This window comes from Bombina bombina, chromosome 5 (assembly GCF_027579735.1).
Source record: "Bombina bombina isolate aBomBom1 chromosome 5, aBomBom1.pri, whole genome shotgun sequence".
NCBI classification, from domain to species: Eukaryota; Metazoa; Chordata; class Amphibia; order Anura; family Bombinatoridae; genus Bombina; species Bombina bombina.
The window spans coordinates 449,478,617-449,504,769 of NC_069503.1; the positions used below are offsets into that span (position 1 = coordinate 449,478,617).

Genomic DNA, 26,153 nt, shown 5'->3' on the forward strand with positions numbered 1-26,153 from the left:
CACTTTTTTGGCCAGACTTGGAAATACAGCAAATACACTTACTTAAATTGCGTATCCTCTTTTTTCAATGGGACTTGCATAGCGCCGGTATTACGAGTCTGCCAAAAAGTGAGCGGTAGACCCTCTCCTGTCAAGACTGGTACTGCATTTTAAAGTCAGTAGTTAAGAATTTTACACTACAACACCATAGCATAAAATTCTTAACTAAAGTGCTAAAAAGTACACTAATATCCATAAACCACCTATTAACCCCTAAACCGAGGCCATCCCACATTGCAAACACTAAAATAAAAATTTTAACCCCTAATCTGCCGAAACGGACATCACTGCCACTATAATAAATATATTAACCCCTAAACCGCCGCACTCCCACCTTGCAAACATTAGTTAAATATTATTAACCGCTAATCTGCCGGCCCTAACATCGCCGCCACTTACCTACATTTATTAACCCCTAATCTGCAGCCCCCAACGTCGCCGTCACTATACTAAAGTTATTAACCCCTAAATCTAAGTCTAACCCTAACACCCCCTAACTTAAATATAATTAAAATAAATCTAAATAAATATTGCTATCATTAACTAAATAATTCCTTTTTTTTTTTTTTAAATAATTTTTTTATTGAAGTTAAAGTATATATCATCTAAACAAAGACTTGCCCTAAGGCAAAAGTTACAACAGAGAGAATAATACATTGTCTATACAGAAGCATTATTGAGAAAGCAATATGCGCATACAGCAAGAAAAAAAAAATACATTTCAAGTCTGGTTATGATGATAGACAATATCTTTGGCGAGATAAAATAGAACTTTTTATATTATCAGCGTATGAACTCCACATTCTAGTAAAATATTACCAAATACCAAAATATCAGCCTGTGGAGGTTTAACATAAGTATCAGCCACTTTTGGGCCGAGATATATAGGGGGAGGGGGATATTCAGCGGGTAAGCACAGCTATATGTATAGGAAAAGGGATGGGAAGACGGAGCCATATATAAATGTAAGTAGCATAGGGTACCTGGAGTGGGCTTAGGAGTGCACGAACGTAGAGACCATAGGCCTGGCAGCTGGGTTACTAAAAAGATAAATTAGATATGTCTTGGAAAATTTGTCTACTTAGTAGTAGGTATTGAGGCGTAGTGGCATCTTAACTCAAGGTGGAGTAGCTAAATAGTGGCAAAAGGCTACTCTGCTGATTCATTCAGGGAGACTCAAACGATACAAAAATAAACTATAAAGAAATGCATACATGTCACAATGATAGCAATTCACATAGGTGTTCAGGACTGACCTAAAGAGTAATGAGACAGGTAATATATAAACTTATCCAAACATTGCGTATCTAACTTGTCCACTAGCTGAAATGGAGTATGCTACAAAATATACATTTCCATATAACCTTTAAGACAATGATAAACAGTTATGTCTTGTAAATATAAGAACACCTTTTTTTTTTCTTTATAGAAGCTGTACTCATAAAACACAGGCCTTAATAGTAAATAGGTTAATATATAACAGCAGTAAGAAGAGGGGGTGATTGCATCTGTCTAAATAACTAGTGTGGGATACAGAACAAACCTGGGCATGCCACATTGTTTATACTATACACTCAAATACTCATACACACACAGTAGGTGATAAATATACCTTGCATATAGTTGTTATAATATCAGTATAGAGACTCACCAATAAGCTGCATGACACAGGAAGGTTTAAGTAAGGCGTATTAAGGCAAAAATTATTTAAGTAATGCTCAGACTTTTAGGGCTGGGAAGAGCCTAGGTAGCTCTGAAACTATACTCAAGTGAGGGGTAATAAATACTAGAACTAATGTAGAGCATTAGTCATAGCGATATAATATAGAACTTAACCTCCTATACCTAAGTTATAAATGGTCTATGGGGGTGTTATTGATATAATATTGGCAATCACCATATATAGACAAAGTCTGAAGCAAGTTGACTATTTTAAACCCTATCTAGATACACGTAGGATCTTCAGCAAATGTCATGCATTCTCAAAGAAAGCTCCCTATGTTGTATTCTTATAGTAACTTATGCTTAAATTTTCCCATAAGGGGGTGCATTGTTAAATAGACTAGCAACAGCCAGATAGTGTCTAGATGTCTCGTTTACACCATAAAAAGAAGGTAGTAATATAGTGTCACATTTAAGCAATGGTTAAACCATATTTTGTAATATGTAATCTAGAGTGTGAGAGTAAGGGCCATTGTTCCAGTGAGAGACCTCTTTTTAGATACTAGAGAGATGTATAGAGGGTTTAATACAACTATGATCAAAGCTTAATGTAATACACTGCTCAGTCCTAAAGTTCAGACGGTAAAGTCATCAAAAATATCTGTGCAGCATTGTAATGTGCATAGTGGGTATAGAGGCTCTGTCTATAAAATGCATATCACTAGAATCCAACTGAGTAAATATATGGGAGCCTGAAAGTGTTTAACAAACACACAGACAGGAATTAAAATGAATAACCAGAACTCATAAAAAAAAAAAAAAAACTATAACTGCATATATCTTTAAGTAAAAAGCATATATTATATATCCCAAAACTGAAGTTAGCACTTGTAGTGAATATCTAACACATAAGAGATTTGTCATAACATTAAGAAGAATGTATATGTAGGCGTTACTCAGATTATGAATCATCATTAACAGGCAGGGTTAGTCTACACAGTTTTCCTAGCCGTATGATTATGGAGCAGTCGTCATATAAAACCTCCCTGCACAGTGTTGCATCTCATACATTTCCCTATGCCATCAAGCTTTGAATATTTGGACATATAGTTAGCTAAACCATACTGTTTGAAACAAAACATCCTAGACAAAATGAAAGCGCTTACAAGGAAGATTCAATCACATAAAGAACTATTATTAATGTAACCCAAACAAAACAGCATTAACTCAGTGAAGATATGAGCAAACAGCCCAAGGGGCTTAAAAGGATGGTTCAGTTTGCAGTCCGCAGTTCATCACTCGCTGCAAAGCCGTCTCTTAGGGTGTTATCATACAGTTCTACTAAGGTTTGGCGAAGAATTTCTAAGATGTAGTGGCAATGGGAAAATCGCTGAGTTTGGTCTGGCAATAATCACTCTTCAGTGCAGCATGTCAATTAGGGAAGGATTACCTCATACGATACTTGTGGTCAGATGTCCAGTCTATAGGGTACAACCGCTAGCAGGATGAGTTCCCTAATATCCAGCCAATTTATAAAACTCTACCCTATGCCAGAGCGAATAAGGATATTTCCATCAGAGGGATTAGTAATCTTTAGTTCCTGGGCTAGAGCGGTATCTGCGATAAGTGATCACTTCAGCTTCAATGTGGCAGACTGGAATGACATGGCCGTTGCCCGGTCTCCTCCCCCACTTGCAGCGTATTTCTTATACGGGGATGACAGCGCACAGATCGCAAGCAGAGCATCAATGTGCCGCCCCGCTCCAGTCCAGAAATTGATATCCAGTAAGTCGGATTACAGCATCGATGTACTTACAGAGCCTGGCTGAAGCGTAAGTGGTGAGACCGCTGTGTTACTGCTGGCAGTGAATGTTATTGGAGACAGTAGCTCAATTACTGGCTGTTGAGAGCTTGTTTCTTTCTTTGTAGTGGCAATAGGCTGCAGGAGACTTGTTTGTGCGGTTAGCCCAGTTAACCCCATCATATAGGGCTTAGGATGTATTTCGCGGTGCACAAACTCTGAGCGTTGGGGTGTATCGGAACACACCCGTGGCGTGTCCGGCATGTATCCTCCAGGTGGCTCTGGGGCCTCACTAGTTGTCTGCATATCTCGGCTTCCCTTCATAGCTGTTCTCAGTACTGCTACCAGATCACCCTGATGGGTATCCATAGTGCGCATCAAGTCATGTAACAGGAGTATAACTTGCTTCTCCATTGCATATAGTATGATTAAATCTCCGGAGAAAGTGACTAAGCGCGGTTAAACTTTAAAATAGATAGCACAACAGGCCTGAAAGATTCTTGCATGAATGTGGCGTCCAAGACCATATTTTCCAAACCTAAAAAAGTGTTTGTCTCACTCTTCAGAGTTCAATGGATGGTAGAGCTGAATATAGAGTTTCTTACTGTGTTTAAAATAACAAAATATTTAAACAGACACCCGGAGCTCTAAAGAGATGCGTCTCTCTACCTCTGCAGTTGGCTCCGCCCCCCTAAATAATTCCTATTTAAAAATAAATACTTACCTATAAAATAAACCATAAGCTATCTATAATATAACTAATAGTTACATTGTATCTATCTTAGGGTTTCTTTTTATTTTACAGGCAAGTTTGTATTTATTTTAACTAGGTAGAATGGTTACTAAATAGTTATTAACTATTTAATAACTACCTAGCTAAAACCTAACACTACATTATAATTAAATTAATTCACTAAATTAAATACAATTAAATAAAATTATCTAAAGTACAAAAACCCCCCACTAAATTACAGAAAATAATAAACAAATTACAAGATTTTTAAACTAATTACACCTAGTCTAATCCCCCTAACAAAATAAAAAAGCCCCCCCCCCAAAATAAAAAAAGCCCTACCCTACACTAAATTACAAATAGCCCTTAAAAGGGCCTTTTGCGGGGCATTGCCCCAAAGAAATCAGCTCTTTTACCTGTAAAAAAAATTACAAACCCCCCCAACATTAAAACCCACCACCCACACAACCAAACCTACTCTAAAAACCCACCCAATACCCACTTAAAAAAAACCTAACACTAACCCCATGAAGATCACCTTACCGGGAGAAGTCTTCGTCCAACCGGGCCGAAGTCCTCAACTAAGCTGGGATAAGTCTTCATCCAAGCCAGGCGAAGTGGTCCTCCAGACAGGTAGAAGTCTTCATCCAGACGGCATCTTCTATCTTCATCAATCCGGCGCGGAGCGGGTCCATCTTCAAGACATCCAACGTAGAGTATCCTCAGCCAATCGGAATTGAAGGGACGCCATCTTGGATGACGTCATTTATAGGAACCTTCATTCAGTCTTAGCCGTCGGATGAAGAGGATACTCCACGTCGGATGTCTTGAAGATGGACCCGCTCCGCGTCGGATGGATGAAGATAGAAGATGCCGTCTGGATGAAGACTTCTGTCCGACTGGAGGACCACTTCGCCCAGCTTGGTTGAAGACTTCTCCCAGCTTCGTTGAGGACTTCGGTCCGGTTGGATGAAGACTTCTCCCGGTAAGGTAATCTTCAAGGGGTTAGTATTAGGTTTTTTTAAGGGGGTATTGGGTGGGTTTTAAAACCTGTAATACCAGCGCTGTCTGTAAGTGAGCGGTGAGCATAAACTGCTCGTTAGCACCGCACAGCCTCTAATGCAAAACTTGTAATCTAGGTGATAGATTGTTCTGGCCTTTTCAAGTTAAAAGATCCTCTTTGCCTGAGATCATCATTATAAGACAATGTTGCTTAGGATATGTAAAATATCCATAATCTCACCTCATGACCCATTGAGATTGTGTATGATGATGTAATTCTATTTTTTGTGTTCTTACAAATGTTTGTATTGCTATTTATATTAATAAAATATTTTGGAAAAAAAAAATCCTATGAAAAATTAAAAAAAATCTAACGGCTAGATTACGAGTTTTTGTCGGTAAGGCTTGCGGGGCTAACGAGCAGTTTCAGCTCACCGCTCACCTACAAAAAAGTGAGCGGAGAGCAAAATTTTGCTCCACATCTCACCTCAATACCAGCGCTGCTTACAGTAGCGGTGAGCTGGCTAATCGTGCTTGTGCACGATTTCCCCATCGGAATCAATGGGGCAGATTCGGCTGAAAAAAACCTAACACCTGCAAATAAACAGCGTTCAGCTCCTAACGTAGCCCCATTAATTCCTATGGGGAAATAAAAGTTATGTCTACACCTAACACCCTAACATGAACCCCAAGTCTAAACACCCCTAATCTTACACTTATTAACCCCTAATCTGCCATCCCCGACACCTGCTTTATATTATTAACCCCTAATCTGCTTCTCCGGACACCGCTGCCACCTACATTATACTTATGAACCCCTAATCTGCCGCCCCCGACATCGCAGACAACTACATTATATTATTGACCCCTAATCTGCCGCTCCCAACGTCGCCGCAACCTAACTACATTTATTAACCCCGAATCTGCCGCCCACAATGTCGCCACCACTATAATAAATATATTAACCCCTAAATCTAAATCTAACCCTAACCCTAACACCCCCCTAACTGAAATATAATTTAAATAAATATAAATAAAATAACTATTATTGACTAAATAATTCCTATTTAAAACTAAATACTTACCTATAAAATAAACCCTAAGCTAGCTACAATATAACTAATAGTTACATTGTAGCTATCTCAGGGTTTATTTTTATTTTACAGGCAACTTTGTATTTATTTTAACTAGGTAGAATAGTTACTAAATAGTTATTAACTATTTAATAACTACCTAGGTAAAATAAGTACAAATTTACCTGTAAAATAAAACCTAACCTAAGTTACAATTACACCTAACACTACACTACAATTAATTACAATTAAATTAAATAAACTAAAGTACGAAAACCCCCCACTAAATTACAGAAAATAATAAAATAATTACAATTTTTTTCAACTAGTTACACCTAATCTAATCCCCCTAATAAAATAAAAATGCCCCCAAAATAAAAAAAAAGCCCTACCCTACACTAAATTACAAATAGCCCTTAAAAGGGCATTTTGCGGGGCATTGCCCCAAAGTAATCAGCTCTTTTAACTGTAAAAAAAAATACAATACCCCCCAACATTAAAACCCACCACCCACACACCCAACCATACTCTAAATCCCACCCAATCCCCCCTTAATAAAACCTAACACTAACCCCTTGAAGATCACCCTACCTTGAGACGTCTTCACCCAACCGGGCAGAAGTGGTCCTCCAGACGGTCCGAAGTCTTCATCCTATCCAGGCAGAAGAGGTCCTCCAGATGGCCAGAAGTCTTCATCCAGGCGGCATCTTCTATCTTCATCCATTCAGAGCGGGTCCATCTTCAAGACATCCGACGCATAGCATCCTCTTCTTTCCGACGACTAACACTAAATTACGTTACCTTTAAGTGACGTCATCCAGGATGGCGTCCCTTCAATTCCGATTGGCTGATAGAATTCTATCAGCCAATCAGAATTAAGGTAGAAAAAATCCTATTGGCTGATCCAATCAGCCAATAGGATTTAGCTTGCATTCTATTGGCTGTTCCAATCAGCCAATAGAATGTGAGCTCAATCCTATTGGCTGATTGGATCAGCCAATAGGATTGAACATCAATCCTATTGGCTGATTGGATCAGCCAATAGGATTTTTTCTACCTTAATTCCGATTGGCTGATAGAATTCTATCAGCCAATCGGAATTGAAGGCACGCCATCTTGGATGACGTCACTTAAAGGTACCGTCATTTAGTGTTAGTCGTCAGAAAGTAGAGGATGCTCCATGTCGGATGTCTTGAAGATGGACCCACTCCGCTCCGGATGGATGTAGATAGAAGATGCCGCCTGGATGAAGACTTCTGGCCGTCTGGAGTACCTCTTCTGCCCGGATAGGATGAAGACTTCGGACCGTCTGGAGGACCACTTCTGCCCGGTTGGGTGAAGAGATCTCAAGGTAGGGTGTTAGGTTTTATTAAGGGGGGATTGGGTGGGGTTGGGTGTGTGGGTGGTGGGTTTTAATGTTGGGGGGTATTGTATTTTTTTTACAGGTAAAAGAGCTGATTACTTTGGGGCAATGCCCCGCAAAAAGCCCTTTTAAGGGCTTTTTGTAATTTAATTTTTTATTTTGGGAGGCTTTTTTATTTTATTAGGGGGATTAGATTAGGTGTAATTAGTTTAAAATTCTTGTAATTATTTTATTTTTTTCCGTAATTTAGTGTTTTTTTCCGTACTTTATTTTATTTTATTTAATTGTGGTTAATTGTAGGTAATTTAGGTAATTAATTTAATGATAGTATAGTGTAATTTAGGTTAGGATTTATTTTTCAGGTACTTTTGTATTTATTTTAGCTAGGTAGTTATTAAATAGTTAATAACTATTTAATAACTATTGTACCTAGTTAAAATAATACAAACTTGCCTGTAAAATAAATTTAAATCCTCAGATGGCTACAATGTAATTATTAGTTATATTGTAGCTAGCTTAGGGTTTATTTTATAGGTAAGTATTTATTTTTAAATATGAATTATTTAGTTAAATGTAGTAATTTTATTTAGATTATTTAACATTATATTTAAGTTAGGGGGGTGTTAGGGTTAGGGTTAGACTTAGGTTTAGGGGTTAATATATTTAATATAGTTGCGGCGACATTCGGGGTGGCAGATTAGGGGTTAATAAATGTAGGTAGATGTCGGCGATGTTAGGGACGGCAGATTAGGGGTTAATAAAATGTAACTAATGTTTGCGATGCAGGAGTATGGTGGTTTATGGGTTAATATATTTAATGAAGTGGAGTCGATGTCCGGTCGGCAGATTAGGGGTTCAAACATGTATTTAAGTGTTTGCGATGTGGGGGGGGGGCTCGGTTTAGGTGTTAATAGGTAGTTTATGGGTGTTAGTGTAGTTTTTAGCACTTTAGTTAAGAGTTTTATGTTACGGCATTAGCCCATAAAACTCTTAACTACTGACTTTTAAATGCGGTAGGAGTCTTGACAGGAGAGGGTGTACCGCTCACTTTTTCCAAGACTCATAATACTGGCGTTAGGAAAATCCCATTGAAAAGATAGTATACGCAATTGACATAAGTGGATTTGCGGTATGCTCAAGTGGCCGAAAAAAAGTGAGCGGTACACCTGTACCTGCAAGACTCGTAATACCAGCGTTAGGAAAAAAGAAGCGTTGGGACCTCTCAATGCTGCTTTTTAACCCTAACACAAAACTCGTAATCTAGCCGTAAATTTTCCAAAAATAATTAACACTAAATTACGAAAAATAAAAAACACTACGATTACAAAAAACAATAAACTGAATTATCAAAAATAAAAACAATTACGTAAAATCTAATAGACCTATAAAATTAAAAAAGCCCCCCCCCAAATAAAAACAGCCCCTAACCTACAACAAACTACCAATAGCCCTTAAAAGGGCCTTTTGTAGTACATTGCCCTAAGGAAATCAGCTATTTTCCCTGTAAACAAATACAAAGTCCCACCAACAGTTAAACCCACCACCCAACCAACCTCAACTAACTCTAAAAAAACTAAGCTACCCATTGCCCCTAAAGGGGCATTTGTATGGGGAATGCTCTTAAAAGGGCATTTAGCTCTTTTGCATTGCCCTTAAAAGGGCATTTAGCAATTTTTTCAAGCCCAAAGCCCTAATCTAAAAAAAATTTCCACCCATAAAAAACAAAAACAAAAAACTAACACTAACCCCAGAAGATATACTCACGGTTTCTGAAGTCCGGACATTATCTCCATCCAGGCGACGAGGTCTTCTTTCAGGCAGCGAGGTCTTCAACCATCCCGGAGGCGTCTTCTATCTTCTTCCCGGCAGTGCAGAGAGGAGCCGTCCTGGAAACTGATCCTATCCTGCGCGGAGCGTCCTCTTCATACGGTCACGCTGTACACTGAAGTTGAATGCAAGGTAGCAGTTTCAAAATGGTGTCCCTTGCATTCCTATTGGCTGATTTGATTCTTCAAATTAAAATCAGCCAATAGGATGAGAGATACTGAAATGCTATTGGCTTATTTGAACAGCCAATAGGATTTCAGAAGCTCTCATCCTATTGGCTGATTTGAATTTGAAAAATCAAATCAGCCAATAAGAATGCAAGGGATGCCATTTTGAAACGACTACCTTGCATTTAACTTCAGTGTACGGTGGCGATCATATGAAGAAGCTGCTCCGCACAGGTTGGGATTAGCTTCCAGGATGACTCCGCTATGCCCCGCCAGGAAGAAGGTAGAAGATGCCCCCAGGATGGATGTTTGCGATGCGGGAGGGCCTCAGTTTCGGGGTTAATAAGTAGTTTATGGGTGTTAGTGTACTTTGTAACAGTTTAGTTTTGAGTTTTGTGAAACATTTTTGTTACACAAAATCCATAACTACTGGTCTCAGATGGTGGTATGGATCGTGTCTATAGGGTATAGGCTGTAACGCAAGCATTTTAGCCTCACCACACAACCTGTAATACCGGCGCTATGGAAATCCCACGCAAAAACATATTTTTTTTGAGTACGGGATTGACATTGCGTTACAGGCTAAAATGCTTGCGGTATAGCTATACCAACACGATTTGTAATATGTGTTCCTGGCCATTATGCTGCAATTGTCATTTTTTCAGCGTTAAAAGCCTCAACGCAAAACTCGTAATCTAGGTGAATGTTATTAGTATTTTGCTATTTTGTTTTCTTCATAGCAATTCTGATAAAGAGATTTTATGGGACCTAAACCAGCGTATTTATAATGCATTCAAATAATAATAATAAGTATTTGTACTTCTATTTTTGTGTAAATATCCAGCTTAAAGAGACATGAAACCCAAAATTTTGCTTTCATGATTCGGATAGAGTATACAATTTAAAAAAAGTTTCCAATTTACTTCTATTAGCAAATTTGCTTCTTTCTCATGTTATTGTTTGTTGAAGAGATATCTAGATAAGTAGCGTTTACATGTCTGGTGCACTACGTAACAGAAATCAGTGCTGCCATCTAGTGCTCTTGCTAATGTATAACATTTTAGCAAAACTGCTGCCATATAGTACTGGAGACACGTGCACACTCCTGAACTTATTCTCTAGCATTTCAACAAAGGATAAAAAGAAAAAAAGAAAATTTGATAATAGAAGTTAAGTTTAACCCCTTAATGACCACAGCACTTTTCCATTTTCTGTCCGTTTGGGACCAAGGCTATTTTTACATTTTTGCGGTGTTTGTGTTTAGCTGTAATTTTCCTCTTGCTCATTTACTGTACCCACACATATTATATACCGTTTTTCTCGCCATTAAATGGACTTTCTAAAGATACCGTTATTTTCATCATTTCTTATAATTTACTATAAAAATTTTTTATAAAATATGAGGAAAAAAAAAAAAAAACTTTTTCTAACTTTGACCCCCGAAATCTGTTACTCATCTACAACCACCAAAAAACACCCATGCTAAACAGTTTCTAAATTTTGTCCTGAGTTTAGAAATACCCAATGTTTACATGTTCTTTGCTTTTTTTGCAAGTTATAGGGCCATAAATACAAGCAGCACTTTGCTATTTCCAAACCACTTTTTTTCAAAATTAGCGCTAGTTACATTGGAACACTGATATCTGTCAGGAATCCCTGAATAGCTATTGACATGTATATATTTTTTTTTAGTAGACAACCCAAAGTATTGATCTAGGCCCATTTTGGTATATTCCATGCCACCATTTCACCGCCAAATGCGATCAAATACAAAAAATTGTTCACTTTTTCACAAATTTTTTCACAAACTTTCGGTTTCTCACTGAAATTATTTACAAACAGCTTGTGCAATTATGGCATAAATGGTTGTAAATTCTTCTCTGGGATCTCCTTTGTTCAGAAATAGCTCAGAAATAGCAGGCATATATGGCTTTGGCGTTGCTTTTTGGTAATTAGAAGGCCGCTAAATGCCACTGCGCACCACACGTGTATTATGTCCAGCAGTTAAGGGGTTAATTAGGGAGCTTTTAGGGAGCTTGTAGGGTTAATTTTAGCTTTAGTGTAGTGTAGTAGACGACCCCAAGTATTGATCTAGGCCCATTTTGGTATATTTCATGCCACCATTTCACCGCCAAATGCAATCAAATTAAAAAAAACGTTAAATTTTTCACAATTTTAGGTTTCTCACTGAAATCATATACAAACAGCTTGTGCAATTATGGCACAAATGGTTGTAAATGCTTCTCTGGGATCCCTTTTGTTCAGAAATAGCAGACATATATGACTTTGGCGTTGCTTTCTGGTAATTAGAAGGCCGCTAAATGCTGCTGCGCCTCACACGTGTATTATGGCTAGCAGTGAAGGGGTTAATTAGGGAGTTTGTAGGGAGCTTGCAGGGTTAATTTTAGCTTTAGTGTAGAGATCAGCCTCCCACCTGACACATCCCACCCCCTGATCCCTCCCAAACAGCTCCCTTCCCTCCCCCACCCCACAATTGTCCCCGCCATATTAAGTACTGGCAGAAAGTCTGCCAGTACTAAAATAAAAGGGTTTTTTAAAATAATAAAACAATTTTTTTAGCATATTTACATATGCTACTGTGTAGGGTCCCCCCTTAGTCCCCAACATCCCTGATCCCCCCCAAAACCGCTCTCTAAGCCTCCCCTCTGCCTTAATTGGGGCCATCTTGGGTACTGGCAGCTGTCTGCCAGTACCCAGTTTGCAAAAAAAATATGTTTTTTTTTATTTTTTTGCCCGGTTTTTCTGTAGTGTAGCTTCCCTCTCCCCACAGACCAACCCCCACCACCTAACTGATTGTTGTTTTTCTCTGATTTGATTATTTTATTTTACTGTTTGTTTTCATTTTCCTACAAAAAAATTTCTGTGTGTAGCGGTTCCCACCCGCTCCCTCCCCGTGCACGTGCCCGCCCCCACCCTCCTGTGCAAGTGCGCGCATCAGTGCGCGTCCCCTCCCATCCACGCCCACGATCCCGCCCCCTCCACATCACGAGGGCCATCGATGGCCGCCACCCGCCTCCCGGTCCGGCTCCCACCCACCAACGAAGTAAGCCACCGATCTCCGGTGCAGAGAGGGCCACAGAGTGGCTCTCTCTGCACCGGATGGCTTAAAAATGTTATTGCAGGATGCCTCCGTATATATATGCAATAACTGGAAAGCAGCTGGAAGCGAGCAGGATCGCTTCCAGCTGCTTTCCACACCGAGGACGTGCAGGGTACGTCCTCAGGCGTTAACTGCCTTTTTTTTTAAGGACGTACCCTGCACGTCCTCGGTCGTTAAGGGGTTAAAATGGTATGCTTTATCTGAATCTGGACAAAAAACATTGAGTTTTATTTCCCTTTAGTGTAGCCATTAGAGATGTCCCGAATAGTTCGCCGGCGAATAGATCCTGGTAAACATAGCTTGATCGCGTTCGCCGCGGCGGGCGAACATATGCGATGTTCGGTACGCCCGCTATTCGTCATCATTGAGTAAACTTTGACCCTGTACCTCACAGTCAGCAGACACATTCCAGCCAATCAGCAGCAGACCCTCCCTCCCAGACCGTCCCACCTCCTGGACAGCATCCATTTTAGATTCATTCAGAAAGCTGCATTCTTAGTGAGAGGAGGGACAGTGTAGCTGCTGCTGATTTAATAGGGAAATCAATAGCTAGGCTAATGTATTCGGTGTCCACTACAGTTCTGAAGGACTCATCTGATCTCTGCTGTAAGGACAGCACCCCAAAAAGCCCTTTTTAGGGCTAGAACATCAGTCTGCTTTTTTCCCCTGTGTAATCTAATTGCAGTTGCCTGCCTGCCAGCGTGTGTGTCAGGCTCACAGCGTCTACTGTGCCCACTTGCCCAGTGCCACCACTCATATCTGGTGTAACAGTAGTGTACATTTAAAAAAAGCAACACTTTTTTGACTGTGAAATAATAGCAGTCAGTTTCCTTCACACGTGTGCGTTTCAGGGCCTACCAGGGCACAGTGTCACACCAGTGCAACTCATATCTGGTGTAACAGTAGTGCACATTAAAAAAAAAAAAAATAGAAATTTGACTGTGCATTAATAGCAGTCAGTTTCCTTCACACGTGTGCGTTTCAGGGCCTGCCAGGGCACAGTGTCACACCAGTGCAACTCATATCTGGTGTAACAGTAGTGTACATTTAAAAAAAACAACACTTTTTTGACTGTGAAATAATAGCAGTGTCAGTTTCCTTCACACGTGTGCATTTCAGGGCCTGCCAGGGCACAGTGTCACCCCAGTGCAACTCATATCTGGTGTAACAGTAGTGTACATTAAAAAAAATAAATAGAAATTTGACTGTGAAATAATAGCAGTCAGTTTCCTTCACACGTGTGCGTTTCAGGGCCTGCCAGGGCACAGTGTCACACCAGTGCAACTCATATCTGGTGTAACAGTAGTGTACATTTAAAAATACAACACTTTTTTGACTGCGAAATAATAGCAGTCAGTTTTCTTCACACGTGTGCGTTTCAGGGCCTGCCAGGGCACAGTGTCACACCAGTGCAACTCATATCTGGTGTAACAGTAGTGTACATTTAAAAATAACAACACTTTTTGACTGTGAAATAATAGCAGTCAGTTTCCTTCACACGTGTGCGTTTCAGGGCCTGCCAGGGCACAGTGTCACACCAGTGCAACTCATATCTGGTATAACAGTAGTGTACTTTAAAAAAAAAAACTAGAAATTTGACTGTGAAATAATAGCAGTCAGTTTCCTTCACGCGTGTGCGTTTCAGGGCCTGCCAGGGCACAGTATCACACCAGTGCAACTCATATCTGGTGTAACAGTAGTGTACATTAAAAAAAAAATTGAAATTTGACTGTGAAATAATAGAAGTCAGTTTCCTTCACACGTGTGCGTTTCAGGGCCTGCCAGGGCACAGTGTCACACCAGTGCAACTCATATCTGGTGTAACAGTAGTGTACATTTAAAAAAAAAAAAAAAAAAAAATTTGACTGTGAAATAATAGCAGTCAGTTTCCTTCACACGTGTGCGTTTCAGGGCCTGCCAGGGCACAGTGTCACACCAGTTCAACTCATATCTGGTGTAACAGTAGTGTACATTTAGAAAAAACAACACTTTTTTGACTGTGAAATAATAGCAGTCAGTTTCCTTCACACGCGTGCGTTTCAGGGCCTGCCAGGGCACAGTGTCACCCCAGTGCAACTCATATCTGGTGTAACAGTAGTGTACATTAAAAAAAAAAAATAGAAATTTGACTGTGAAATAATAGCAGTCAGTTTCCTTCACACGTGTGCGTTTCAGGGCCTGCCAGGGCACAGTGTCACACCAGTGCAACTCATATCTGGTATAACAGTAGTGCACTTTAAAAAAAAAACTAGAAATTTGACTTTGAAATAATAGCAGTCAGTTTCCTTCACGTGTGTGCGTTTCAGGGCCTGCCAGGGCACAGTGTCACACCAGTGCAACTCATATCTGGTGTAACAGTAGTGTACATTAAAAATTTTGACTGTGAAATAATAGAAGTCAGTTTCCTTCACACGTGTGCGTTTCAGGGCCTGCCAGGGCACAGTCTCACACCAGTGCAACTCATATCTGGTGTAACAGTAGTGTACATTAAAAAAAAAAAACTAGAAATTTGACTGTGAAATAATAGCAGTCAGTTTCCTTCACACGTGTGCGTTTCAGGGCCTGCCAGGGCACAGTGCCACACCAGTGCAACTCATATCTGGTGTAACAGTAGTGTACATTTAAAAAAAAAAAAAACACTTTTTTGACTGTGAAATAATAGCAGTCAGTTTCCTTCACACGTGTGCGTTTCAGGGCCTGCAAGGGCACAGTGTCACACCAGTGCAACTCATATCTGGTGTAACAGTAGTGTACAATTAAAAATACAACACTTTTTTGACTGTGAAATAATAGCAGTCAGTTTCCTTCACACGTGTGCGTTTCAGGGCCTGCCAGGGCACAGTGTCACACCAGTGCAACTCATATCTGGTGTAACAGTAGTGTACATTTAAAAATAACAACACTTTTTTGACTGTGAAATAATAGCAGTCAGTTTCCTTCACACGTGTGCGCTTCAGGGCCTGCCAGGGCACAGTGTCACACCAGTGCAACTCATATCTGGTATAACAGTAGTGTACATTAAAAAAAAAAAACTAGAAATTTGACTGTGAAATAATAGCAGTCAGTTTCCTTCACGCGTGTGCGTTTCAGGGCCTGCCAGGGCACAGTGTCACACCAGTGCAACTCATATCTGGTGTGACAGTAGTGTACATTAAAAAAAAAATTTGAAATTTGACTGTGAAATAATAGAAGTCAGTTTCCTTCACACGTGTGCATTTCAGGGCCTGCCAGGGCACAGTGTCACACCAGTGCCACTCATATCTGGTGTAACAGTAGTGTACATTAAAAAAAAACTAGAAATTTGACTGTGAAATAATTGCAATCAGTTTCCTTCACACGTGTGCGTTTCAGGGCCTGCCAGGGCACAGTGTCACACCAGTGCAACTCATATCTGATGTAACAGTAGTGTACATTAAAAAAAAAAAACTAGAAATTTGACTGTGAAATAATAGCAGTCAGTTTCCTTCACACGTGTGTGTTTCAGGGCCTGCCAGGGCACAGTGTCACACCAGTGCAACTCATATCTGCTTCCGCTTGTAACCTTGACGCACCATCCTCCTCAAACTTAGCTTCTCAAGTTAACACTCGCCCACCTGCCGCCACCACCAACACTAGCACCACAGCCGCTTCACTTGATCTGTCAGAGGAGTTATTTACACATCAGTTGGAAGAAATGAGTGATGCACAACCATTATTGCCAGAGGATGTAGATAACAGGGATATGTCTCAGTCAGGCAGCATTACATGGACGTACGGTGTGATGATGATGATGTTGTACCCGCTGCTGCTTCCTTTGCTGAGTTGTCAGATACAAGTGAAGCGGTTGATGATGACGATGCGTCCGTGGATGTCACGTGGGTGTCTGCTAGAAGAGAAGAAGAACCGGGGGAAAGTTCAGATGGGGAGACAGAGAGGAGGAGGAGACGAGTTGGAAGCAGGGGGAAGTCGTCGCAAGGAGCTAGTGGCACAGTCAGACAGCATGCATCGGCACCCAGGGTCAGCCAGACAGCACGCCAATTAATGCATGCTGTTGCCACTACCAGAATGCCGTCATTGCAGAGCTCAGCAGCCATTTGCAACCTGTGCCAAAAGAAACGGAGTCGTGGGAAGTCCAACACCCACCTAGGTACAACTGCTTTGCGAAGGCACATGATCGCACATCACAAACGCCTATAGGATCAACACATGAGTACAAGCATCAACACATGAGTACAAGCAGCACACAAACTCAAAGCTGCCATCCTCCTCCTGGTCCAGCATCTTCAGCCACGTCAACCACTGCTGTCCTCCTTGCCCCCTCTCAACCATCTGCCACTCCGTCTCTTGCCTTGAGCAGTTCCTGCTCATCTGCCCACAGTCAGGTGTCTGTCAAAGACATGTTTGAGCGTAAGAAGCCAATGTCACAAAGTCACCCTCTTGCCCGGCATCTGACAGCCCGCCAGCTTTAACCATACAAGCTGGTGGAGTCTGAGGTGTTCCAAAAATTTGTAGCTATTGGGACACCGCAGTGGAAGGTACCCGGCCGAAATTTCTTTGCACAAAAGGCAATCCCCAACCTGTACTCGATTGTGCAAAAGGAAGTAATGGCATGTCTGGCACACAGTGTTGGGGCATTGGTCCATCTGACACCTACACTGCGCATTGGGTAAACCTGCTGACGGCTGCCAAGCATGGAATGCGTGGCTCTGCAGAGGAGTTGGTGACACCGCCACGACTTGCAGGCAGGCCTGCTGCCACCTCCTCTACTCCTCCAACTCCATCCTCTTCCATAACCTCCTCGGCTGAGTCCTCTTCTGCTGCTGCGTCTTGCTCCACATCAACGCAAGCAGAGAGTCACATCGGACCAGCACTCCTGTCCGCCCTGAACGCACAGGTGGATCAGTGGCTTACTCCGCACCAACTGGAGATCGGCAAAGTGGTTTGTGACAACGGAAGAAATTTGGTGGCGGCATTGAATTTGGGCAAGTTGACACATGTGCCGTGCATGGCACATGTGTGTAATCTGATCGTACAACACTTTGTGCATAAGTACCCAGGCTTACAGGACATCCTGAAGCAGGCCAGGAAGGTGTGTGGCCATTTCAGGTGTTCCTACACGGCCATGGCGCACTTTTCAGATATCCAGCGGTGAAACAACATGCCAGTGAGGCGCTTGATTTGCGACAGATCGACATGTTGGAATTCAACACTCCAAGGGCTCGATCTGATATAAATCGTCACCCGCAAAAGCCGGCGACGCCAAAATCTGAGTGGATTTGGTATCCTATATACGGCGTAACCTAGAAGTTACGCTCGTATATTTCTGCCGTCGCCCGTAGTTTTTTGGGCCATAGACAGGTATACCAAACCCGCGCAGTTTGGTATCCAATATACAGCGTAAGGACTTACGTGGCGAAAATGGACAAATCTTACTCCATTTTCACCTCACCACAAAAAGCAGCCGTAAGAAGCCTTACGCTGACTATTGCAGCCCCGTAACTACCTAAACTACCTGCAAAATAAAACCTAACACCTAACGCATGCGCAATGTCTATCTAGCTGTCAACCGCGATCTGCTAAATAAAACCGTACACCTAACGCATGCGCAATGTCTATCTACCTGTCAACCGCGATCCCCCGCCACAATCTCTAATAAAGTATTTCACCCCTAAACCACCGCTCCCGGACCCCGCTTGATGGAAGATGCCGCTGGATGGAAGAAGACTTTGCTGCCACTTGGATAAAGACATCGCCGGGATGAAGACTTCTTCTTTGCCGCTTGGATAAAGACATCGCCCGGATCGGATGAGGAGTTCGACCCGGTTGGATGAAGACAAGGTAGGGAGATCTTCAGGGGGGTAGTGTTAGGTTTATTTAAGGGGGTTTGGGTTAGATTAGGGGTATGTGGGTGGTGGGTTGTAATGTTGGGGGGTGGTATTGTGTTTTTTTTCAGGCAAAAGAGCAGTTTTCTTTGGGGCATGCCCCGCAAAAGGCCCTTTTAAGGGCTGGTAAGGAAAAAGAGCTTTGAACTTTTTTAATTTAGAATAGGGTAGGGAATTTTTTTATTTTGGGGGGCTTTATTATTTTATTAGGGGGCTTAGAATAGGTGTAATTAGCTTAAAAATCTTGTAATCTTTTTTTTATTTTTTGTAATTTAGTGTTTGTTTGTTTTTGTAATTTAGTTTAGTTTATTTAATTGTATTTTAGTTTAGATATTTGTAGTTTATCTAATTTATTGATAGTGTAGGTGTATTTGTAACTTAGGTTAGGATTTATTTTACAGGTAAATTGGTAATTATTTTAACTAGGTAGCTATTAAATAGTTATTAACTATTCAATAGCTATTGTACCTAGTTAAAATAAATACCAAGTTACCTGTAAAATAAATATAAACTCTAAAATAGCTACAATGTAATTATTAATTACATTGTAGCTATCTTAGGGTTTATTTTATAGGTAAGTATTTAGATTTAAATAGGAATATTTTCATTAATAATATTAATATTAGATTTATTTTAATAAGAGTTTAGATAGGGATGTTAGAGTTAGATAGGGTTATTATACTTAATATATATATATATATAATATAATAACGATATTAACTATATTAACTCTAATATAATTAGGGTTAATATAGTTAATATATATAATATAATAACTATATTAACTATTTTAACCCTAATATAATTAGGGTTAATATAGTTAATATAGGTGGCGGCGGTGTAGAGGGATTAGATTAGGGGTTAATGTGTTTAATATAGGTAGCGGCGGTGTAGGGGGATTAGATTAGGGGTTAATACATTTATTATAGGTGGCTGCGGTGTAGGGGGATTTAGATTGTAGGCAAAAGAGCTGATTACTTTGTGACAAAGCCCCGCCAAAAGCCCTTTCAAGGGCTGGCAAAAGAGCAGTTTACTTTGGGGTAATGCCACGCAAAAAGCCCTTTTCAGGGCTATTTGTAGGGTTAGACTTAGGTTTAGTGGTAGGGATAGTTTAGTATTTTAGGGGTTAAATAATTTAATATAGATGGCGGCGGGGTAGGGGGATTAGATTAGGGGTTAATAATTTTAAAATAGATGGTGGCCGGGTAGGGGCTCACTTTAAGGGGTAGGTAAGGTAGATGGCGGCGGTGTAAGGGGCTCACATTAGGGGGTAGGTAAGGTAGATGGCGGCAGGGTAGGGGCTCACTTTAGGGGGTAGGTAAGGTAGATGGCGGCGGTGTTAGGGGCTCACTTTAGGGGGTTATAGATTTAATATAGCTGGCGGTGGGGTCCGGGAGCGGCGGTTTAGGGGTTAATAACTTTATTAGGTGGCGGCGGGGCCCGGGAGCGGCGGTTTAGGGGTTAATAACTTTTTTTTATTGTTAGGATAGGGGGGATAGTGGATAGAGGGTTAGACGTGTCAGGCTATATTTAGGAGGCGTGTTAGACAGTGCAGATGATTTCATACTTTAGTCAGGTTTTGTAGGTGCTGGCGACTCCAGAAATTTGTACTTACGCAGATTTATGGACATCGCTGGTTTATCCGACTTACGGCACTTTAGCATCTGACGGCACCGTATATTGGATAGCTCGAGTTGCGAGCTGAAACTGCGGGTGACGCGGGTTCCCTCGCTTGCGTCGCTAACTACGCCGTATATCGGATCGCGCCCCTAATGTTCGACCGCCTGCTCCAACAAGAAAAAGCCGTTAACGACTATTTGTATGACTGGGGTGCTAGGACAGCCTCTACGGAGCTGGGAATTTTTTTGCCATGTTACTGGACGCTCATGCGCAATGCCTGTAGGCTCATGCATCCTTTTGAGGAGGTGACAAACCTAGTCAGTCACACCGAAGGCACCATCAGCGACATCATACCATTTGTTTTCTTCCTGGAGCGTGCCCTGCGAAGAGTGCTGGATCAGGCCGTAGATGAGCGTGAAAAGGAAGAGTTGTGGTCACCATCACCACCAGAAACAGCCTTATCAGCATCACTTGCTGGACCCGCGGCAACGCTGGAAGAGGATTGTGAGGAAGAGGAGTCAGAGGAGGAATGTAGCTTTGAGGAGGAGGAGGAAGACCAACCACAACAGGCATCCCAGGGTGCTTGTTGTCACCTATCTGGTACCCATGGTGTTGTATGTGGCTGGGGGGAAGAACATAAATTCAGTGAGATCACTGAGGACAAGGAACGGGACATGAGTAGCTCGGCATCCAACCTTGTGCAAATGGGGTCTTTCATGCTGTTGTGGCCTGTTGAGGGACCCTTGTATAAAAAGGCTGAAGGAGAATGACCTGTACTGGGTGTCCACTAGACCCCCGGTATAAGCAGAAAGTGCCTGAATTGTTACAGAATTACCGCAAGTCGGAAAGGATGCAGCAGTTCCAAAATAAATTAAAAAGTATGCTTTACACAGCGTATAAGGGTGATGTCACAGCACAACGGGAATCTAACAGGGGAAGAGGTCAAAGTAATTCTCCTCCTTCCACGACCACGCCGGCAAGGACAGGACGCTTTACAGACGTGTTGTTGATGGACGACATGCAGAGCTTTTTAAGTCCTACGCATCGCCACAGCCCTTCGGGGTCCACCCTCAGAGAACGACTCGACCAACAGGTAGCAGACTACCTCGCCTTAACTGCAGATATCGACACTCTGAGGAGCGATGAACCCCTTGACTACTGGGTGTGCAGGCTTGACCTGTGGCCTGAGCTATCCCAATTTGCGATAGAACTTCTGGCCTGCCCCGCTTCAAGTGTCCAGTCAGAAAGGACCTTCAGTGCAGCAGGAGGTATTGTCACTGAGAAGAGAAGTCGCCTAGGTCAAAAAAGTCTAGATTACCTCACCTTTATTAAGATGAATGAGGGATGGATCCCGAAGGGACTGACAGTGGGCGATACATTCAACTTAAAAAGGCCTGATGAGATGAGCTGCCTTGGGCTAAAAATGGTCCACAAGCTGCCATATTTTATCTCTGAATGCCGGATGACTTGCGTGACTTATCCGCCAGCAACTAGGGTTCAAGCCGCAATGTTTTAGGGCACTTTCTGCCTGGGAAACAAACATCAATTTTTCTGGCAACAATACCTATTTTTTCAGGCATGTGTACATGCTTAATTTTTCTGGCCTCTGGTGCTGCACTGTGGCTTCAAAAACCAAACAAAAAAAAAGGCAGATAACAGGGATTAAACTGATAGGAATAGTACTACTTAACACACCTTATAATAATGCAGAGAGATGCAACGCAGAGAGGGGAGTCTGAAGAAGAGGAGTCAGAGGAGGAAGGTGGCTTTGAGGAGGTGGAAGACCAAACACAGCAGGCGTCCCAGGGGGCTTGTTGTCACCTTTCGGGGACCCTTGGTGTTGTATGTGGCTGGGTGGAGGAAGAGACCTTCAATGACATCAGTGAGGACAAGGAACGGGACATGGCTAGCTTGGTATTCAACCTTGTGCAAATGGGGAGTTTGCAGTTGTGCAAATGGACTGTTTGCAGTTGTTTGCGGTGCGTTAAACGGGGAGTTTGGTCTGTCACTGTGAAGCGGGCGTAACCCTTACACTACCTGATCGATACAACATCATACCTGATGTTTTAAAGCACGTTATTCCAAACAATTTAGGAATGTTAGGTGATTTATGCCCTTTATGGATTAAAACCAGACTCTGCATCAACTATGTAATTTTCCATGAGAGTTTTGCCATGGATCCCCCTCCGGCATGCCACAGTCCAGGTGTTAGTCCCCTTGAAACAACTTTTCCATCACTATTGTGGCCAGAAAGAATCCCTGTGGGTTTTAAAATTCACCTGCCTATTGAAGTCTATGGCAGTTCGCCCAGGTTCGCCCGTTCGCGAACATTTGCGGAAATTCACGTTCGCGACATCACTAGTAGCCATTGATACTACACAAGAATACTGAAGCACATTTTGCGTAATATAAACTCCACTCTATATTTCTATTACCAGGGGATTACATTTCTCTCATTCTTCTGTATTAAGAATTATAGTTTGCTGGGAATCAAGTACCCTTTCATAACTCTTGAATAAAACAGTATGAACATGTTATAAAGTATTTTGAACTAAATTGTAGACAGATGGACAGACAGATATATAGGTTTGCTTCTAAATATATTGATGTATCATATTGTTTCAAATGCAAAATATGTTCATTACACAAAATTCAGAATCATATTTGCTTTTCCCCAGTAGTGAATATGTTTTTTTTTTACATTTTTATTTCCTTTAACTTGTTTGCCATGTTGATGCTCTGTGCTCTTGGTTAAGCATATTGTGTAGTCCTACATACTAAGCAAGAATACTGAAGCACACATTTTGTATCATCTAAATTATAAATTCAGGATAGCATTTTTCCAAAACTTCTGTAGTAGAAATAATTATAGTTCACAAGGAATCAAGCAGCCTTTTATGAAGCTTGCATTTAACAGTACAATTTTTTTTAGGGGATTTTAGACTAGACTACAATAGACTTGACTTGTATAGAAATACAGACAGACAGGCAGATTCATATAGTGATTAAATACTTGATAGACTGTCAAAGGTTAACATTTCTTCTGTTCTTCTATAATAGGAACTTTAGTTCACAGGAAAAAAATACCATTACTTAGAAGCACTTACATTAAAAAGAAATGTTATAAGAGATTTTTGACTTAATTAGATATATAGATAAACTGATTATAGATAGATGCAGACAGATGATAGATAGATAGATAGATAGATAGATAGATAGATAGATAGATAGATAAATTATATAGATAGATGATTGATAGATGATAGATAGATAGATAGATAGATGATTTCAATGGATAGATTGATAGAGATAGATAGATAGATAGATTGATAGATAAATAGATAGATAGATATAGATAGACAATAGATAGATATATAGATAGATAGATAGATAGATAGATAGATAGAAATGGGACAGAATCAGGTTACTGTTTTTTCAATAGGGAATATTTTTACACTGTTACTTTTGTTTACAATAGGGCAGTGTCAGCTTGGCCTTCTGGTTTCTGAAGGTTAGTAACTTGTATTTAAAACAACTGAGTATCTGTTGATGCTCTATGCTACAGGCTAAGCATATTATAGTTTTCAGCTATGAAATCACTCCTGAAGAAAGAATAACATAAAATCAATACATGAGAACAAGACAACTGAACAGCACAAGCATCTTTAAAAGATGTTTCTAGTGTCTGCCTCATTAGTAGCAAATAAATCTTTCCCAGCCCCCTAATACAGCTTTCATCATTATGGTGCTGGTGCAAAACGTTCTTACCATTTCCCAAATTAAAACCTAATAACAAGAAAAGTCTGGAAAGCATGCACCCAGCAGCAGGTGTGGGTAAACCATAAAGATTTATGTGTGCTGAGAACAAACTATAATTCCTGAGCAGAATTTACAATCACATACCCAAAAAGGATCAGCAGGAGAGCAGAAGCTGCCAAGTTTTCCCGGGATGCAAAGGCTGTTAGTTGGAAGGCAGCAATAACACAAATACAAAGGCTGACAGGGACAAGATAAAAAACCTACAGATGTAGAAAACAACATAATTATCAAACAACATTTTAATACAACCAATTAATGATTAGTAGTAAATGTTCACAGTAGGAATACTAGGCAACTGTGAAAAAGAAAATATATTGTTTTTAAATGGACAGTTATATAGAAGGTCACATAACAATTACAGTGTTTGCTGGGCTGAAATTTGTTTTTCTAGTTGTTTTTCTGTCTAGGAAAAAAATAAACTTATATTGATGTTCTGGTAAGGAATATAATATTCATCAAACTATGACTTGGTGTTTAAAAACATAATTTATTCTTACCTGATAAATGTATTTATTTCTTGGTTGTGAGAGTCCAGGACCTTACTCTTGGTATAATACTTCACCTGACCACCAGAAGGAGGCAAATACAAACCAAACTAGAGCTTTAAATATCCCTCCCACTTCCATCTCTCTCCCAGTAGTATGTATAGCCCAGAAAAGAAAGAGGGAAAGAAAGACCGGAGAGAACTGGGTAATGAGGCGCAACCAAAACTGCTGCTGCAAAAAAAAAAGAGAGTTAATGGATTCCCCCCAACCAAGAAATAGATACATTTATCAGGAAATAATAAATTATGTTTTCTTTCTTATGGCTGTGAGAGTTCACTAATAAAAGAATGGGGTAAAAGAAAAGCAGGCACCTATCTCACCGGTGTCACTGCCTATAAAACCCTACTTCCAAAAGCAGCCAAGGCAAAAACATAGAAGTGGAAACATTTGGTAAAAGTATGAAGAGAGGACCATGTTGCTGTCGTGCAAATTTGTTCTACAGAAGTCTGATTCTTAAAGTGAAGGTAAAGTCTTGCGTTCTGGATACCAAATATCAACCTATCATCAAAAATCATTATGATGTTCATTCATCAAAATATATGCAAACACAATAATAAGCTTTATTTTTTACTTGTTTGACCCGCTCCGTTTCTGCTCTTCAATCCGCCCGTCATAGTGCCTTCAGTGATTGACATTTTCTCACTCCTATCGTTATTTTACCCCCATGGCGTCCTGCCCCTTTTCTATTTCGTCATCGCCATCTTATGCGCATGCGTTAATGCAAACAGCGCATCATCATTGGCATGCTCGTTCACGGAACGCGCATGCGTTCTTATTTCTCCCCGTTCATTGTAACAGTGAATTGACAGCATCGCTATCACTTTGATTATTGAAGCACCTCTTCCAAAAGTACTAACCGGTAATTATGATACCGCAGCGCAGCTCACATACTAATTATTGACAATCACTATTTATTATTCAACAATCTGGCTATCAATTTTTTAGATTCTAATATGCCTTCTTTGCAAACTAGCTACCGCGGGCAAGAATATTTGCATGATACAGCACCATAAAACTACAAACAACTGCTTATTTGTGAAATAGAATGCTCTGCAAATATTAACGTTGTACATGTTATAAAATACACATCGCTAATATATATATGTCTGGATACTGAGTTACGGCAAGTACTTGAACGCATGCGCCATTGAGCTGCGGATACGCATGCGCAGTTGAAGTATATTACGGGTGCACGAGCGTAGTCCGATGCTAACAGAGAAAGCTACGTCATCCGATATGAACAAGGAAGTGTTGATGGGGCGGAGCGTATAGCGCAAACGGCGGTAGATTATAATTACTATTTATATGTGAATGTATATATTTTAAAACATATAAAATAAGCGACTGCAATAATTGTAAGATTAGTTTTAACAATAAGTCTTGTGAATTTGAAAAATTGACCTTCACTTTAAATGCCCATGATGTAGCCACTGAGTGGATAGAGTGAGCTGTAATCCTCACTGGTGGTTGCTAAAGAGCTTCTAAGTAATCTAAACGAATGAGACTTTGTAACTAAAAAG

The 26,153-nt window shown here is 40.7% G+C and overlaps 1 protein-coding gene across 1 annotated transcript in view; it reads right to left on the bottom strand.

The window, feature by feature from the left end:
• The window catches only part of LOC128660461 (ATP-binding cassette sub-family A member 13-like), a 478,364-nt gene extending 454,062 nt beyond the window's left edge, over nt 1–24,302 (bottom strand). The window contains exon 1 of the mRNA XM_053714320.1: nt 24,173–24,302. The gene's annotated coding sequence lies outside the window, so the exon portion shown is untranslated. The remainder of the gene's footprint in view (nt 1–24,172) is intronic.
• Between the last annotated feature and the right edge of the window lie 1,851 nt (nt 24,303–26,153).